This window comes from Halichoerus grypus, chromosome 7 (genome assembly GCF_964656455.1).
Source record: "Halichoerus grypus chromosome 7, mHalGry1.hap1.1, whole genome shotgun sequence".
Classification (NCBI taxonomy): Eukaryota; Metazoa; Chordata; class Mammalia; order Carnivora; family Phocidae; genus Halichoerus; species Halichoerus grypus.
In genome coordinates, this window is record NC_135718.1 from 73,068,058 (window position 1) to 73,086,840 (window position 18,783).

The 18,783-nt window shown below is 43.4% G+C and overlaps 1 long non-coding RNA gene across 1 annotated transcript in view; it reads right to left on the minus strand.

Moving 5' to 3' along the window:
• Nucleotides 1-3,257: 3,257 nt before the first annotated feature.
• The window catches only part of LOC144382578 (uncharacterized), a 43,414-nt gene continuing 27,888 nt past the window's right edge, over nucleotides 3,258-18,783 (minus strand). Inside the window, exons 2-3 of the long non-coding RNA XR_013449771.1 lie at nucleotides 10,184-10,300; nucleotides 3,258-3,369 (exon numbers count right to left, since the gene is read on the minus strand). This is a non-coding gene — a long non-coding RNA (uncharacterized LOC144382578). The remainder of the gene's footprint in view (nucleotides 3,370-10,183; nucleotides 10,301-18,783) is intronic.

Consider the following 18,783-nt stretch of genomic DNA (forward strand, 5'->3'; position numbering starts at 1 on the left):
AGCTAGCTTAAAATATTAAATCACTCAGGGCGCCTGGGTGGCTCAGTTGGTTAAGCGACTGCCTTCGGCTCAGGTCATGATCCTGGAGTCCCGGGATCGAGTCCCGCATCGGGCTCCCTGCTCGGCAGGGAGTCTGCTTCTCCCTCTGACCCTCTCATGCTCTCTCTGTCTCATTCTCTCTCTCAAATAAATAAATAAAATCTTTAAAAAAAAAATTAAATCACTCATATTAGTTATGTATTTACTAATACATTAGGTTAAATAGTACTAATATTAGTTTTAAATAGTTTGTGTCTTTTTGCACCTGAACTCAACTAAGTTACAGACATTTCCCAGTAAAGTGTCATTACGTCAAGCAGGATAATGGTCACCCCAGGAGAAGTTTGTTCTTCAAGCCTACGACTGTCATAACCTCAGCCTCTCTCCTCTCGGCTCTGTGGTTGGTATGGATGCTAGTCAAAGCCGGGGTTGGCCCCGGACCGCTCGGGAATAATGGTCTTATCCTTCTTAGAACCAGGCATTCCACTACTCTCTAGTCCAGGTGAAAGGAAATGCAGTGAACCCTGCTGAGGTGAAAAGACTTCTGGATGGGGCACCTGGGTGGCTCAGTGGTTAAACGTCTGCCTTCGGCTCAGGTCATGATCCCAGGGTCCTGGGATCCAGCCCTGCATCAGGCTCCCTGCTTAGCAGGGAGCCTGCTTCTCCCTCTGCCTGCCACTCCCCCTGCTTGTGTTCCCTCTCTCTCTCCTTCAAATAAATAAATACAATCTTTAAAAAAAATTTAAAATCTTGGTAAGTCTGATCCTACCCTTGGCATAAGCCCACTACAATTCAGGGGATACTATAAAGGAAACCATTAATGCATTTGAAAGATAGTAATATAAAATAGAAATATTACATTCTAATCTTGTTAGTTCAAGCTTTTCCATAATACTAAACTTGAGCTATTGGAGAGCAATAGTTGCCCTTGGTGATCTACCTGAAGACTGCTGAGAAGCCCTCCCCAAGAAGCATGGATAGACTGAAGCACCCTGAGCTCAACTCAAAACATATTTCAATTTTTTTTTTTTTTAGAGAGAGTGTGCAGGAGCAGGGGGTGGGGATGGACGGGGTTGGGGGGTATGGGGTGGGGGCAGAGGGAGAGACAGAATCTTAAGCAGGCTTCATGCCCTGATTGAGCCACCCAGGCGCCCCAAGCGTCTGACTCTTCATTTCAGCTCAGGTCATGATCTCAGGGTCCTGGGATCTAGCCCTGCATCAGACTCCCTGCTCAGCAGCGGTGGGGGGGGGGGGGTCTGCTTCTCCCTCTCCCTTTGCTGCTCTCCCTGCTGTGCCCTCTCTCTCTGTCTCTGTCAAAAAATAAAAAATAAAGAATAAAAAAATCTAAAAAAAAAAATCAGGCGCTTAACTGACTGAGTCACCCAGGCACCTCAAAACATATTTCAATTTTATGTAGCTTCAGAGATTCATGGTCAATACCATTGGTAAGCTCTAAACTCATAAATCATTTCATCAGCATTCAGAGATTTTCTATTTGAAGGGTTGTTACAAAAGCTTTGAGGAAAGATAGATGATCCTTCTGTTGCTAGTTTAAGTATCAGTTGGGAACTAGAAAAGAATATTCTCTATGATTATCTGAAGCCTACTTTTGTATCTACAAGATGACTTAAAAGAAATCAATCTTTATATATTTTACAGCACAAAGTATCTTTTTTGCATAGAAGTTTCTGTAAAAAAAAAGTAATGTTTAATATGTTGTACGTTTTTATTTGACATTCCCATAATATATGCCCATTTACTTCTCAGTTATGAAGAGACAATAAAAATACAAAATTTTTTGATACCTCAGATCACCCTATCATCACCATGACATAAAGATGGGGAAAGTGACCCACAAAGGCTTCATGTCTCACTTTGAGCCAGGCAGCAACACGAGGAGGGTCTGCCTTCAGGCTTGAGTTCCTCCCAGACCACCCTCCATGGTGTGGAAAGACCCCAAGTTATCAGGGTCTCTCAAGTCAGATTTGTTAATAACCAACACTCACACATCTCTGAGGAAAAACCAGCATCATTAAAGAGAGATGACAATCTCTATAAATGGATAACCTTTTTGAAAGGGCTGAATGGGGCTCTAAACTAACTACAGTTAATTTTTTTGTTTTGTTTTGTTTTGTTTATTTGAGAGAGAGAGAATGAGAGAGAGAGAGCATGAGAGGGAGGAGGGTCAGAGGGAGAAGCAGACTCCCTGCTGAGCAGGGAGCCCGATGCGGGACTCGATCCCGGGACTCCAGGATCATGACCTGAGCCGAAGGCAGATGCTTAACCAACTGAGCCACCCAGGCGCCCTACAGTTAATATTTTTAGTGGCTCAGAGACAATGGCACGTGCAGAAAATAGACGAGGTATGGAGACAAGATCTTGCAAGGGGAAGATAGTTTTTACAGCAAAAGAATTCACATTCAGATGGGCTGAATGTCAGAAAAGACACAGCTGAAGAGTAAATCAATGAACAGGAATATCAAGCCAAAAACTTCTTTGAGAACACAATACAGAGCGAGGGAAGACAGGAGAGAAAGTTGAGATATAAAGGATGAACCCTCAAGTTCCAACATCACTCCCTAGTTGGTCTATTTACGTTGCCATCAGCTCCTTCCTAGCCAAAAATAAGTCACCTGAACCAGCCTATTCTCCTCCCGAGTTTGGGGCACAGCAAAGCCCACCATAGGGGCCAAGGGCACCACTGCACCTGATGAGCTGAGCCCATTTGTACTTCCACACAAAGCAGGTGCCAGAGAGTCTGCACTCCGCCCTCTTGTGCCCCATGGTCTGTGGCAGCCCCTCCTTCTGGACCCTGCTATGCTGCTCTTCCTTCCCAAACCCTGGTCTCAAGTAAGGGATTGCTCCTGGAGAAGGAGCACAAGTAGATGAGGCTCAGGAGGGCTTCCTTGCATGGAATCTCCGTCTGGTGAATGCACAGCCCCAGCATTTTGCCCAGGGCCTTTCAAAACGCAGGGAGGCAGATTTCTTTTCTCTCATTCTCTCTCTCTCTCTCTAGCCTCATACCAACCGGGAGTTCTTAGAACTTTCTTCAGTGACTTCTAGGTGTAGCTTGGCCACCGTTTTCACTGAAAGCCCAGTTCAGCGTGATCACCACCATTCAAACACACACATAAGCAATTACATTTTTTAAAAAACAACAAGCCAATGTACACAAACCTTTGGCAGCAGCACAGGGTGCATGAGTGATTGGAGTCCCTACCTTGGGAAATGGCAACAGAGGCTTGGTTCGGCGACCCAGGACTCTGGACCTTTGGCAGTTTCCGTGGTTGCAAATCCCAATGTGCCAAATCCTGAGGGACAACCTACCAACTGTAAAAGAGCAAAAATTCATCAGGATTCAAAGAGTGGAAATCAATTTGTACTGAAAAAGAAAGAAGCAGGCTTGCTGTGAATCGGCTGGGAGGACAGGCACAGATGAAGGCCGCTGTATGGGTCATGAGAACCATTGTTTCTCTAGGGTCATGCTGTCTCTGTAAAATGCTATGAGGACTCCCTCTTGGGGAATTCCTGCTTTCCTACCAATGACACCCCCCGATCCGCTTTGCTAGTCCCATGGATTCCTGGGGATACCTAATTGCTAAGCTACCCTGTCCTCATGACAACACCGGTTAATGGACTGAATGTTTGTGTCTTCCCCAAATTCAGATGTCAAAATCCTAACCCTTAATGTGGTGCCATTGGGAGGCATGGCCTTTGGGAGGTGATTAGGTCAGGAGATTGGAGCCCTCATGAATGAGATTAATGCCCTTCTGAGAGAAAACCTGAGAGCCTGTTCTGCCTGCTGTCGGCCATGTGAGGATACAACAGGAAGATGGAGGTCTGCAAACAATGAAGCAGGCTCTTGCCGGATATCAGATCTGCCAGGACCTTGATCTTGGACTTCCCAGCCTCTAGAACTGCAAGGAATAGTAAATGTCTGTTGTTTAAGCCACCCAGTCTATGGTCATTTGTTATAGCAGCCTGAACTGACTCAGGCAGGGCCCAAGTCCTGGTTAATCCCTGCTTCTCTACTAATTTCCCCTCAGAAAGAGCATCCGATCTGGAACTGACCTCTGCTTCCCATATACCTGCTTCAGACTCCTTCAGTGGGAGCCCAAACTTTGTAAAAGATGCTTTCCTCGTGGCAACCAGCACTCTATGCTTCCTGAGGAATGTCCTCCCTCACTGTATTGCGTCAATAAATCTGATTTTAACAGACCACGGGCTTGTTCTTGGTGGTCTTCGGAAGATTAGGCATTAGCCCTTCTGAGAAAGTTCCTGAATGGCTGCTTCATGAAGGGGCAAACTGTGTCCCCAAAGCCTGTTTTGCCACCTTCTAATCACAGATGCATAGCTGAGACAAGACCACCCAGGTGCTGGTTTCTCACAGCACTTAATGCTTGGGCTTAGAAGTTCCTCATATGACGGTTCTGCTTTCATCAGTTTTTGACAAAACAGCCAATTGGTGGTGGGTACAAAGTGCACTGATAAGCAATGTTAATATTAGGGAACAATTTTTTGAGTGCCAAGCGTGTGTGCACACACGCACACATCCACATGCTGAGCATTGTGGTAAATGTCTGACAAGGACTAAAACATTGAAAAGTCAGAATAACCCATTTGCTGATATTGTTATTATCCCTACTTCCTAAACTATGCAACAGGGTCAGAGAAAAAGAAGTGACAAAAAGGACCAAGATTTGAGGCAGCTAGACTTCACAGGCAGCCGTGGACCAATAAGCACGTACACCTGCATCCAGTTTCAGCTCTGTGTACCCTTGCCATGACCTTGGATAAGCCCTTCATCTCTAAGGTTCAGGCTCTTCATCTGCAAATTAGGAATGTTTCAGGACCTATAACTTCTAGACAATTCCTGTGAACTCCATACTTAAAAATTCAGCTGCCTACTTTGCTTTTTATCAGGAACTGTGAAGGGTCTGAAATTTTTATTGTGACTAGCCTGCTACAATGTCATGGACACTGGCAGGAAACGCAAGGTATTTGAGTCAAAAACAAAGGACTTTATTGCTAATGGCACAGCAAGTAGCATGAACTTCATGTTCACATTGGTTCGCTCATTCCCCGGGTACCATGGAGGAAACATGGGGCAGCCCAGGTGGATACTGTGCATGCTGAGGAATCCTGAATATAGGGACCCCAAATCTTTTATAATGGGCACTAAGCCTGGCTGAAGTTTACTTTTTTTTTTTAAGATTTTATTTATTTATTTTAGCACACAAGCATGCACAAGAGAAAGAGAGAGAGAGAGTGTGTGTGTGCATGTGCGCTGGCACGCAAGCGCGTGCAGGAGCAGGGGGGAGGGGCAGAGGGAGAAGCAGACTCCCTGCCAAGCTGGGAGCCCGATGTGGGACTCGATCCCGGGACCCCGGGATCATGACCCAAGCCAAAGGCAGATACTTAACGGAATGAGCCACTCAGGCACTCCCCTGGCTGAACTTCCCTTAGAGGGAGACATTATCATTATTACACAGGACAAGAAGCAAACCCGCCTTCTGCTCTGGAAAGAGATACTCTTTCCATATTTCAAAGATATTCACTATATAAACATCCTTAAAAAGATAGTCTGGAACCAAGGCTTTCAATGCCTCTGCCCACAAGATGTGCAGACATAAATCTGTGGAGAACCGTCTCCCACAATATCCACTCCTTATTTCTATACTCTGTTGGCTTCTTGTGAATTTTCCCTCAAGTGAGACATTCTGATGACTCTGGCCAGTAGAGGCTAGGCCAAATCCCCTCATTTGGTCTCATAGAGCATTTAAAGTTACTATCAATAGGACAGGATGAAGGATGAAGCTAACCTGTGATATTGACCTCAGCCATGCCCTCCAGGCTCCTGGACCCAACCAGCCAAACAAATCTCATAAACCATCATTGTCATTAAGGTTCCGCACTGACCTTTCCACATGGTGCAAGGCTTTAACCCAGGTGTAGCAGGATGCATTAGTGATTGCACCGTCTCTGCCTTGGCCCTTCAGGAAGAAGTCTAGGGCAATTCTAAGCAGTGAGTTGAGGCTGGCCTGACTGCTTCCCATAGCCAAACTGGTGGTCACTTCACTGAAGTCAGAAACAAATTTTGTACCACCTTTTCTAACTGGATGACTCCCATTGTAGGGAAAACCATCTGCAACATGTGCATAAGTAATAAGTCAGTCATCGCTATGAAAGATTCCCCTGAGCAACCAAAAGTAGCCTCATTTTAGGTGGAGCTCTGTCATCATCTTAGGGCTATATGACCTCCTGGTGGTCTTTCCTTAGGCCCACCCTTAAAGTACAAGTCCATGTCTTTTGGGAAGGAGGCAAAATAATGCCTGAATTCCACACAAGAGGTGCAGTCCTGGAGGTCCACATGGGGCCTCTAGAAAGAAAGTGCTGTTGACAACTGTCGGAAACCCCCAAGGGAGGCCCACATTTGTGGAGGGGCACAGGTTGAGTACCTCCAATGTGACTTCCTAGCAGGCTGGTAGTTTCCCAGTTTTGGTTTGAGTAATTGAATCTAGTCCTTGTCTTACTGAAGGCCAAGCTTGTCCAGTGTGTCCACGCCACCGACCAGAAGCATTTGTCCGCCCCATGTAATGACGGAGCAACATTTATAAGAATGGGGGTGTGAAAGATGTCCGCAGGTGTTGACAGATGTTCTGCCTGGGAGGCGCAGGAGCTGGGGCCATCACCTGCTGTTTCCAGTGCCCTTCTCTGTCTCTGAGTTAACATAAATGGCAATTATTTGCAATGACCTGGATGGAACTAGAGGGTATTATGCTAAGTGAAATAAGTCAGTCAGAGAAAGACAATTATCATATGATCTCACTCATACGTGGAATTTAAGAAACAAAACAGAGAATCATAGGGGAAGAGAGGAAAAAATAAAACAAGATGAAATCAAAGAGGGAGACAAACCATAAGAGACTCTTAATCATAGGAAACAAACTGAGGGTTCCTTGAGGGGAGGGGGGCGGGTAGATAGGGTAACTGGTTGATGGACATCAAGGAAGGCTTGTAATGTAATGAGCACTGGGTGTTATATAAGACTGATGAATCACTGACCTCTACATCTGAAACTAATAATACATTATATGTTAATTGGATTTAAAATAATTTAAAAAATAATTAAAAAATAAAATAAGTAGCAATCAAATCATGATCAGAGCTATCTAGCAGGGAGCATCAGACCCAGCAGTCAGTTACATTTAAGGGGCTTACCAAAGTTTAGGAGAGCCATACTAGGGCATTTTCCTTTGTGAGGAAGGCTTCAGGGACAGTTTTAAAGAAAAAGGTTATTAACATCTCTCCTTCCCCCATACCTCCTAGAGCCAAGGATGTTCCCCAGCCATGCACCCCACTGGTCCTGTATGTGGGTGTTGCTTTCTCTCCACCAACCACAAAATCAGTGAGTAGCTATAACTTCACCTTTTCCAATATCCCCTTTCCCACCCAAACCTTTGTCTTTAATGGCCACGGGCAACGGGGACAAAGGCATCTTTTAAAAACTTACAGAGATCTATTATGCTCCACCACCTTGGCCCACACGGGCCATGTAAAGGGACTCTGTGAACTGTGTACTCAGATGAGTGGTCATTATCTTCAGAAAAGCAGGGACTATGATAGAGACAGGAACCAAAAAAGCAAGAATTAATGGGCCATCAGAATAATGGAGCACCAACTCTTTTTCATCCTTGGTTTGAATCCTCAAGGTCCAATTTCTCAACAGAATTTTAATTTTGGCCTCATCTGGCTCACTTGCCCACCCCTGGGCCAGTTGGCAGTTCTACTAAGAACTGGAACTGAGGAGGGTAGTACCTTAGAGGAAGAGGAAAAGAATATTTGACAGGTAAACCCAGGAAATGTCTGTTATAGGAAGTTATGCTTTTTGTCATGGTTCTCCATTAGCACCCTCTTGACTGCTAAGGAAAAAAATTATTTGTGACACATGCTAAAGACAGTAGGGAATATTTTATTCAAGGTATGCTACTATGATGGGATTTTATTTTATAGTATGAGAGAGAGATCTGGCTCAGCTCTGAATACAGCAAGGACAAATGGAGATTTATAGCTAAAGAGCATGGTGGGTTGTCATTGACTGGAAAATTAAGAAGGAACATCAGGATTCTGGCTGAATCACCTGGACAGGAATATTGCTGAAGGAAGGCCAGGGTCATAAAATATTGAGAGTGGGGAATAAGGAATTTTTTTTAAAGATTTATTTATTTTAGAGAGAAGGAGCAGGGGTAGGGGTAGAGGGAGAAGGAAAGAGAATTTTAAGCAGACTCTACGCTGAGCATAGAGCCTGATGTGAGGCTTGCTCTCACGACCCTGAGATCACGACCGGCGCGGAAACCAAGAGTCAAACGTTCAACCAACTGCACCACCCAGGCACCCCGGGAATAAGGAATTTGATCAGGTACTAAGAGTGGTAAGATATCAGGGTTCCTGGGTGGCTCAGTTGGTTAATTGTCTGCCTTTGGCTCAGGTCATGATCTGATCCCAGGTCCTGGGATCAAACCTGGCATTGGGCTCCCTGCTCAGCGGGGAGTCTGCTTCTCCCTCTCCCTCTCCCTCTCGCCCTCACTCATGCGCATGTACTCTCTCAAAATAAATAAACAAAATCTCAAAAAAAAAAAAAAAAGAGTGATAAGATACCAAGGGTGAGAGAGAAGGAATTTGATCATATATCAAGGGTAGGATAAGAGATTTCTGAAAAATTGACTCAGCAGGATTCTTGCTAAAACTGGACTAAATGGGCAGAGCCTGAGTTCAGAGCCTAGGCAGAAAGAGGACTCAGAGGAACCTGACTCAAGTTTGGTCAAGAAGAAAGTCTCCATCATGCATGACTCATTGTATTTTTTGCAGTCACACATTTCACTAATTCTTTTATCAGACATTCAGCAAACAAGAAACATTAAAACAACAGCAATAATAATAACAAATGTAAGCACTCTAGCAGAGACAAAGGCAGTGCAGGAATCTGCCTCATCAGGTTTAGAACATATATACATGATTGAGTTACTACACCCACTTGACTTAATCGTTGAGATTAAGATGTAGCACAGAGAATCATAGGGGAAGGGAGGGAAAACTGAATGGGAAGTCATCAGGGAGGGAGACAAACCATGAGACACTCTTAACTATACGAAACAAACAAGGTTGCTGGAGGGGAGATGGGTGGGGGGATGGGGTAACTGGGTGATGGGCATTAAGGAGGGCACGTGATGTGATGAGCACTGGGTGTTATACACAACTGATGAATTATTGAACACTATATCTGAAACTAATGATGTATTATATGTTGGCTAATTGAATTTAAATATTTTTAAAAGACACTAAAAAAAAGATGTAGAATAACTCACAAGATCCTTTGAGTGGAAGAATGTGTGGACTTTCTACACCTGTGCTGTCCAGATACCATGGCTAGCAGCCACCTGTGGCTCTTGACCACTTGAAAGGTGGCCAGTTCAAATGGAGAAATGCCGTAAATGTAAAATACACACTGGCTTTCAAAGACATATTATGACCAAAGGTCAGATAGTATTGCAACCCTCACATTGCAAACATTGCATGACATCTACAACTAATGGGAGTGGGACCCAAGATGGGAGAGGTCAACCTGAAAGTCCATGATGTCAGAAAGAACATGGAGGAGAAATACTTATAATCCTGGAGTGAATGAGCTAAGGCCGGTCAGGATGCCTTTTTTTTGTGCGATTCTGTATATGGACAAGGAGAATTCACTGGAGATGACATCTGTGTGCCTCACATTTTCAAAGGAATATTATCAAAATGCATAGAGACCCACAGCCATTGGTTAATCATGCTTGAAATGTATTCAGACCTACCCCAGTCCAGTAAAGTGTATCCTTTCACGTTTAGCTTCTCAATTTTGCTCTTCGGCTCCTCCCATTCTTGAAATCCCAACACAAATCCCATCTCTTGCCTAAGGACCATGAACTACCTCACTATCAAAGGCCATAGTGATTCATTCAAAACAATGTAATCTTGAGAGATGTGTCAGGTGCTGTTCTAGGGATTGGTGACACAGGGTGAACAGAACAGGTAAAGATCTCGCTCTCATGGAGCCTATTTGGTATTAAGGGGGAAATCCTTTACTTATCAACATGAATAGACTTACTATGGATGCTTAGAATTTCAGTTTTTTCTCGGAGATATCTCAGGTGATCATTTTGGAGGTGGTTCTCCTGAAAATCCCCTTGGAGGACTGATTCGACCTTCAGAGTCAGGAACTTTCCTAAAGACAGTGGCAACAGGAAAGGTGACAACTGGCACTCTTGCATTAAGAAAAAGGATCACAATGCTTGAAACACAGATATGCTGCTCAACTGTCAAAAAGTCCACAAGGCTCCAAATGTGTGTGGCCAACTAACGGAACCTGTCGCTCAGAGGTTATCATCCTGAAGAGCAATGGGAAATCCCTCTAGTTAATGACTCTCCTTGACAGAGTCTTGACAATGGCCTTGATTCATTTACTATGATGTTTAAGTAATTGTCCACATTAAGAAAAGTGCACTGGGCACTTACGTTTCCATGATACCATCAAGGATATTGTTGTTCTATTAAAATTTTGCATCTAGAGCTTTAACCTATAGAGTGGTTAAATCACTATGTGGTACAGGTGAAACTAATGTAACATTGTGTGTCAGCTATAATTCCATAAAAAAAATTTTTTTGTGGTTTCTGATCTAGGAGTCAGCCAGTGAATAATTCTATATCAGTGTCCAGTAACCAGGATAAACATGGAATTTATTTGTACTTCTGCGAGTAAGCTGAATTGTGATCAATGAGCCAGCTGGGCTCTGGTCACTACTCATTTACCCGGCATAATAGAGATACAAGAAGGTAAAAGGCACCTGAGGAGACTGATGATTTATATATTGAATAACATCTCGACAGGTACAAATTGCAATTTGTGCTTGGTGATAAGATTTTTGGTATTTACTTTCTCCTTCCCTCAGCAAGTCAAGAGGGTTAAAAAGTAACTAGAGTTGAGTCCATTGTTTTTCTTAAATGTTTACAGAGCTATGGAACTCTCCAGTTTTCTTTACTAGACAGGATTAAATATATTAGTCATAAAGTTTAGAATGATTTATGTTGCTAAAATGAGAACTGTCAGGTTGGAGAAAGCTCATTTTTATAACCAACAGATTGACCGGGCTAGAGATTAATGAGTGCTGTGCTTGGGGTATCGAGAGTGATAAATTCAATGACTGGTCAACCTTGTTCTGTAATCCCTCCATCCCTCTGTTCCGCAGACCATCTTCTTCAGTACTGCACTTCCCATAATTGCATTCAGAAAATCAGTTAACAGGACTGGGCTATTTGTTTTGCTTTTAAATCCAAGCCCCTCCGCACTCCTTGCCAGCCATCCTCCGGTAACTGACCACCTTCTTGGAATCTGCTTGTCACCCTAGAGTGGGAAGGAAGGACAGACCACTCAGGACCTGCTCTTCCTCCATGATCTCGGGATCCCTTTCTCCACTCTTCTCTCACGCTTAACAACTTGGCCATGCCAGATAACAGCACCAACTTTCAGCAATCAGAAACCATCCCCAGATGATAAAATCACCAGCAAATGGAAAGAAGAAATGCCCTGCTTCTTTTTCTACCAACTTGATGAGCCCACAGAGGACAACGAAGTCCTTTTACAGAGCAGACACATCCAACCCTGTAGGCACTCGGTGGGGTTGCACAGTGGCTGGAGGAGACAGAAAGGGAATGGGACAAGGAGAACAGTGGGTTTCAGCTTCTTGGAAACAGAGCCCACATCTAGTTCTATGTTTATCTCACCACTATAAACCCAGGTCAAAGCGTGGAGCCTGGAGCAGAGTAGCGGAAGCGCTCCAGAACTGATAGCTATTGCTATTTATACTACTAAAATTCCTTCCACAAAGGGCCAAGTGTCATAGCTTCCCCTGGCTTCCCACACTGGGCTGCAGCCAGGCCCATGGACTTAATGCAATGAAGAATCAAACTATTAGATTAAAGATGGCAAGAGGCATTTAACAGGACCCAGATCACAGGAGCTATATTGTATTGCAGGACCCAGGGTCTTACCAGTGACGAGGTGTTCACTTCTCTTAAGAGGCTAGCTCCTTGGATCTCCCTCTTCAACCCTTTGCACCTATGTCTGGAGTCCAGCACCAGCACCCCATTTACAATCATATTGAATTTCTTAATATCACAGGAGAAATCTCATCAGAAATAAAAGTAAACATTACTTATTGCCCTTGTTTATTTTATATTATTTATTTATTTATTACAGAGAAAGAGAGACAGAGCACAAGCAAGGGGAGCGGCAGAGGCAGAGGGAGAAGCAGGTTCCCCAGGCAGGGAGCCTGATGCGGTACTCGATCCCAGCACCCTGGCATCGTGACCTGAGCCGAAGGGAGACGCTTAACCGACTGAGCCACCCAGGCATCCCTTATTGCCCTTGTTTAAAATTTAATGCAGTCTCTCTCTCTCTCTCTCTCTGTCCCCACTCTGTCACTCATAAACACACATTCACAGAGTCAAAAACAATAGCAAGGTATTTCCCATTCTAATTCGCTAAGGCACTATGAGCTTAAGCTCAACCAAATCACTTTGTCTGCTGTCGCTCTATCACTCCTTGCCCCTCTTTCTGTCCCCAGAAGTGTCCGAAGTGTCACGGTGATGGCACCTTCTGCCCTCCCTCCACAAGGCTGTCATCAGCACACTCTACTCCCGTCCCTCCACTCCCAGGCACTGGCTCTGCGTTTGGCCCTGTGGTCTGCCCTCTCCCAGAGCCTTTCCACTCCCCCCAAGGGGAAGACAACCCTTACTTCTCACCAGTGGCTGTCACGTGCCCTATATATATTGTGATGGTCAGCCCAATTAAGAGTTTGGGAACCAAAGGACCTGCCTGTGGTTATGGATAAAACTGACTCTGGGGCTTGGGATGCATGACACCAGCACATGGTGGTAGATTGTAGATGGGTTAAGGAATTAACCTGAGTTTTCACATTGGTTTGTTCACACAGAACAAAGAAGATGCCCCAGATTTCCTATCTCCCCGAACAATACTCTTTAGGTAACTTACAGCACCATCCTTCTCAGGCTTTGGGGGTGGTACCTTTCCAACCCCAAAGTCTTGATTCAATGCAGCACTCTGGGCTCTGAGACCTGTTCATGCCAGAATCACCCCTGGCTGGAGGCGATGGTTGGCAGAGGCCTCCCAAATGTCTTCCCTTCAGAGTTATCCTTGCGTCCAACTCAAAACTGTGGAACATATGGGACTTCCCTGTTGGCCTCTAGCACTAACGCCCCATTGGACTTCAGAGGTGCTTTTTTATACCCACCTTTCTTAGAACATCACAGTGTGACTACTCTAGAATTCACTCCGTGGTTTTTCTCCTGCAGTGACTGTTTTTTTTAATTTTATTATGTTATGTTAGTCACCATACAATACATCATTAGTTTTTGATGTGGTGATCCACGATCCATTGTTTTCGTATAACACCCAGTGTTCCATGCAGTACATGCCCTCCTTAATACCCATCACCAGGCTAACCCATCCCCCCACCCCCCTCCACTCTAGAACCCTCTGTTTGTTTCTCAGAGTCCATAGTCTCTCATGGTTCATCTCTCCCTCCAATCCCCCCCCCCATTTTTCCCTTCCTTCTCCTAATGTCCTCCATGTTATTCCTTATGTTCCACAAATAAGTGAAACCATATGATAATTGACTTTCTCTGCTTGACTTATTTCACTTAGCATAATCTCCTCCAGTCCCATCCATGTTGATGTAAAAGTTGGGTATTCATCTGATGGCTGAGTAATTTTCCATTGTATATATGGACCACATCTTCTTTATCCATTCATCTGTTGAAGGGCATCTCGGCTCTTTCCACAGTTTGGCTATTGCGGACATTGCTGCTATGAACATTGGGGTGCATATGGCCCTTCTTTTCACTACATCTGTGTCTTGGGTAAATACCCAGTAGTGCAATTGCTGGGTCATAGCGTAGCTCTATTTTTAAATTTTTGAGGAACCTCCACACTGTTTTCCAAAGTGGCTGTACCAACTTGCATTCCCACCAACAGTGTAAGAGGGTTCCCCTTTCTCCACAACCTCTCCAACATTTGTTGTTTCTTTCCCCGTCCATTTTTGCCATTCTAACTGGTGTAAGGTGGTATCTCAGTGTGGTTTTGATTTGGATTTCCCTGATGGCTAATGATGATGAACATTTTTTCATGTGTCTGTTAGCCATTTGTATGTCTTCTTCAGAGAAGTGTCTTTTCATATCTTCTGCCCACTTTTTGACTTGATTATTTGTTTTCTGGGTGTTGAGTTTGAGAAGTTCTTTATAGATTTTGGATACCAGCCCTTTATCTGTAGTGTCATTTGCAAATATCTTCTCCCATGCTGTGGGTTGACTCTTTGTTTTGTTGACTGTTTCCTTTGCTGTGCAGAAGCTTTTTATCTTGATGAAGTCCCAAAAGTTCATTTTTGCTTTTGTTTCACTAGCTTTTGGAGATGTATCTTGAAAGAAGTTGCTGTGGCCGATGTCAAAGAGGTTACTGCCTATGTTCTCCTCTAGGATTTTGATGGATTCCTGTCTCACATTGAGGTCTTTCATCCCCTTTGAGTTTATCTTTGTGAATGGTGTTAGAGAATGGTCGAGTTTCATTCTTCTGCATGTGGCTGTCCAATTTTCCCAGCACCATTTATTGAAGAGACTGTCTTTTTTCCATTGCATGTTTTTTCCTGCTTTGTCAAAGATTATTTGACCATAGAGCTGAGGGTCCATATCTGGGTTCTCTATTCTGTTCCATTGGTCTGTATGTCTGTTTCTGTGCCAGTACCATGCTGTCTTGGTGATCACAGCTTTGTAATATAGCTTGAAATCGGGCAATGTGATGCCCCCAGCTTTGTTTTTCTTTTTCAACATCTCCTTGGTGATTCGGGGTCTTTTCTGATTCCATACAAATTTTAGGATTGTTTGTTCCAGCACTTTGAAAAATGTCATTGGAATTTTGATCGAGATGGCATTGAAGGTATAGACTGCTCTGGGTAGCATAGACATTTTAACAATGTTTATTCTTCCGATCCATGAGCGTGGAATATTTTTCCATCTTTTTGTGTCTTCTTCAATTTCTTTCATGAGTGTTTTGTAGTTCCTAGAGTATAATTTGGTTAGGTTTATTCCGAGGTATCTTATGGTTTTTGGTGCTAATGTAAATGGAATCGTTTCTTTAATTTCTCTTTCTACAGTTGCGTTGTTAGTGTATAAGAAAGCAACTGATTTCTGTGCATTGATTTTGTATCCTGCCACATTACTGAATTGCTGGATGAGTTCTAGTAATTTAGGGGTGGAGTCTTTTGGGTTTTCCACATAAAGTATCATGTCGTCTGCGAAAAGAGAGAGTTTGACTTCTTCTTTGCCAATTTGAATACCTTTTATTTCTTTTTGTTGTCTGATTGCTGTTGCTAGGACTTCTAGTACTATGATGAACAATAGTGGTGAGAGTGGGCACCCTTGACGTGTTCCTGATCTTAAGGGAAAGGCTCTCAGCTTTTCCCCATTGAGGATGATATTCGCTGTGGGTTTTTCATAGATGGATTTTATGAACTTGAGGAATGTTCCCTCTATCCCTATACTCTGGAGAGTTTTAATCAGGAAAGGATGTTGTATTTTGTCAAATGCTTTTTCTGCATCAATTGAGAGGACCATATGGTTCTTCTCCCTCCTCTTATTAATGTGTTCTATCACATTGATTGACTTGTGAATGTTGAACCACCCTTGCATCCCAGGGATAAATCCCACTTGGTCGAGGTGGATGATCCTTTTAATGTATTGTTGGATCCTATTAGCTAGGATTTTGTTGAGGATTTTGGAATCCATATTCATCAGGGATACCGGTCTGAAATTCTCCTTTTTGATGGGGTCTTTGCCTGGTTTGGGGATTAAGGTAATGCTGGCCTCATAGAATGAGTTTGGAAGTTTTCCTTCTGTTTCTATTTTTTGAAACAGCTTCAGTAGAATACGTATTATTTCTTCTTTGAATGTTTGGTAGAATTCCCCAGGGAATCCATCAGGCCCTGGACTCTTGTTTTTTGGGAGGTTTTTGATCACTGCTTCAATCTCGTTACTGGTTATTGACCTATTCAGGTTGTCAATGTCTTCCTGTTTCAGTCTTGGCAGCTTATAGGTTTCCAGGAAGGCCTCCATTTCATCCAGATTGCTCAGTTTATTGGCATGTAGTTGTTGATAATAATTTCTAATAATTGTTTCTATTTCCTTGGTGTTAGTCGTGATCTCTCCCCTTTCATTCATAATTTTATTAATTTGGGTCCTTTCTCTTTTCTTTTGGATAAGTCTGGCCAGTGGTTTATCAATCTTATTAATTCTTTCAAAGAACCAACTTCTAGTTTCATTGATCTGATCTACTGTGTTTTTGGTTTCTAATTCATTGATTTCTGCTCTAATTTTATTTCTCTTCTAATGCGTGGCTTAGGCGTCATTTGTTGCTTTTTCTCTAGTTCTTTAAGGTGTAGAGTTAGTTGGTGAATTTGGGATTTTTCTATTTTTTTGAGTGAGGCTTGGATGGCTATGTATTTCCCCCTTAGGACCGCCTTTGCAGTATCCCATAGGTTTTGGACCGATGTGTTTTCGTTCTCATTGATTTCCATGAATTGTTTAAGTTCTTTGATTTCTTGGTTGACCCAAACATTCTTGAGCAGAGTGGTCTTTAGCTTCCAAGTGTTTGAATTTCTGCCAAATTTTTTCTTGTGATTGAGTTCCAGTTTTAGAGCATTGTGGTCTGAGAATATGCAGGGAATAATCTCAATCTTTTGGTATCGGTTGAGACCTGATTTGTGACCCAGTATATGGTCTACTCTGGAGAAAGTTCCACGTGCGCTCGAGAAGAATGAGTATTCTGTTGTTTTAGGGTGGAATGTTCTGTAAATATCTATGAGGTCCATCTGGTCCAATGTATCATTCAAAGCTCTTGTTTCCTTGTTGATTTTCTGCTTAGATGATCTGTCCACTGCTGAGAGTGGAGTATTGAGGTCTCCTACAATTAATGTATTGTTATCAATGTGACTCTTTATTTTGCTTAACAGTTGGCTTATGTATATGGCTGCTTCCATGTTGGGGGCATAGATATTTACAATTGTTAGATCTTCTTGTTGGATAGACCCTTTAAGAATGATATAGTGTCCTTCTGTGTCTCTTATTACAGACTTTAGTTTAAAATCTCATTTGTCTGATATAAGAATTGCTACCCCAGCTTTCTTTTGAGGTCCGCTGGCAGGGAAGATGGATCTCCATCCCTTCACTTTCAGTCTGGATGTATCTTTAGGTTCAGAATGAGTCTCTTGCAGACAGCATATGGATGGGTCCTGTCTTTTTATCCAATCTGCAACCCTGTGCCGTTTTATGGGAGCGTTTAGGCCATTCACGTTGAGAGTGATTATTGAAAGATATGAATTGTCATCATGTTGCCTGTGAAGACGTTGTTTTTATAGATTGTCCCTGTAAATTTCTGTTGTATATCACTCTTGGGGGCTTTCTCCTTTTATAGAACCCCCCCTTAATATTTCTTGCAGGGCTAGCTTAGTGGTCACATATTCTTTCAGCTTCTGCCAGTCGTGGAAGCTCTGCATCTCTCCATCCATTCTAAATGAAAGCCTTGCCAGATAAAGTATTCTTGGCTGCATGTTCTTCTCATTTAGTACCCTGAATATGTCTTGCCAGGCCCTTCTGGCTTGCCAGGTCTCTGTGGATAGGTCTGACGTTATTCTGATGTTCCTCCCTCTGTACGTAAGGAATCTCTTCCCCCTAACTGCCCTTAAGATGGTTTCCTTGGTTCTAAGATTTGCAAGTTTTACTATGACATGCCGGGGTGTTGGCCTGTTTTCCTTGATCTTGGGAGGGGTCCTCTCTGCCTCTAGGACTCGAATGTTTGTTTCATTCCCCAGATTAGGGAAGTTCTCAGCTACGATTTGCTCAAATACATCTTCTGGTCCTTTCTCTCTCTCCACTCCCTCCGGGATTCCAATTATTCTGACATTGGAATGCTTCATGGTGTCACTTATTTCTCTGATTCTATTTTCATGGATTCTGAGTTGTTTTTCCCTGGCCTCTGCTTTTCCCTCTTTATCTATTATATTGTCTTCCAGGTCGCTCATTTTCTCTTCTGCCTCAGTTACCCTAGCTGTTAGATTATCTAGATTGGATTGGATCTCATTGATAGCATTTTTAAGTTCTGTCAATTCACCTTTTATTTCTGCCCTTAGAGACTCTATGTTGCCATTAATTGATTTCTCCATTCTAGCCATTGTCTTCACAATTGCTAGCCTGAATTCCACCTCCGACATCTTGGTTATATCTGCCTCCATTTGTAAATCTGCAGCATAAGTCATAATCTCTGAGTCTTTTCTGTTTTGGGGGCTCCTCCTCCTAGTCATTCTGTTGATGGGTGTTTGAGGGAATGTATAGAGTCCAAATTATTGACCAGAACCCAAGCAAGATGAACCTGTTTTCTTGGGACCTTAGGATTGCTGGCCTCTTGTTTTCCCAGGGCCTGCTGCGCTGTTACTCAGGCAACCCTGTTTGGGCGGAGTTGCCCTGCACCCCTGTGGTGGGGGATGGGCTCAGCGGGAATCAGTCTTTGGGGCTTTTGTTCTCTGGCACCTTTCCCTGGCAGCTTACCGCGTCTCTTCAGCGAGTCAGAGCAGAAGAGACCATTTC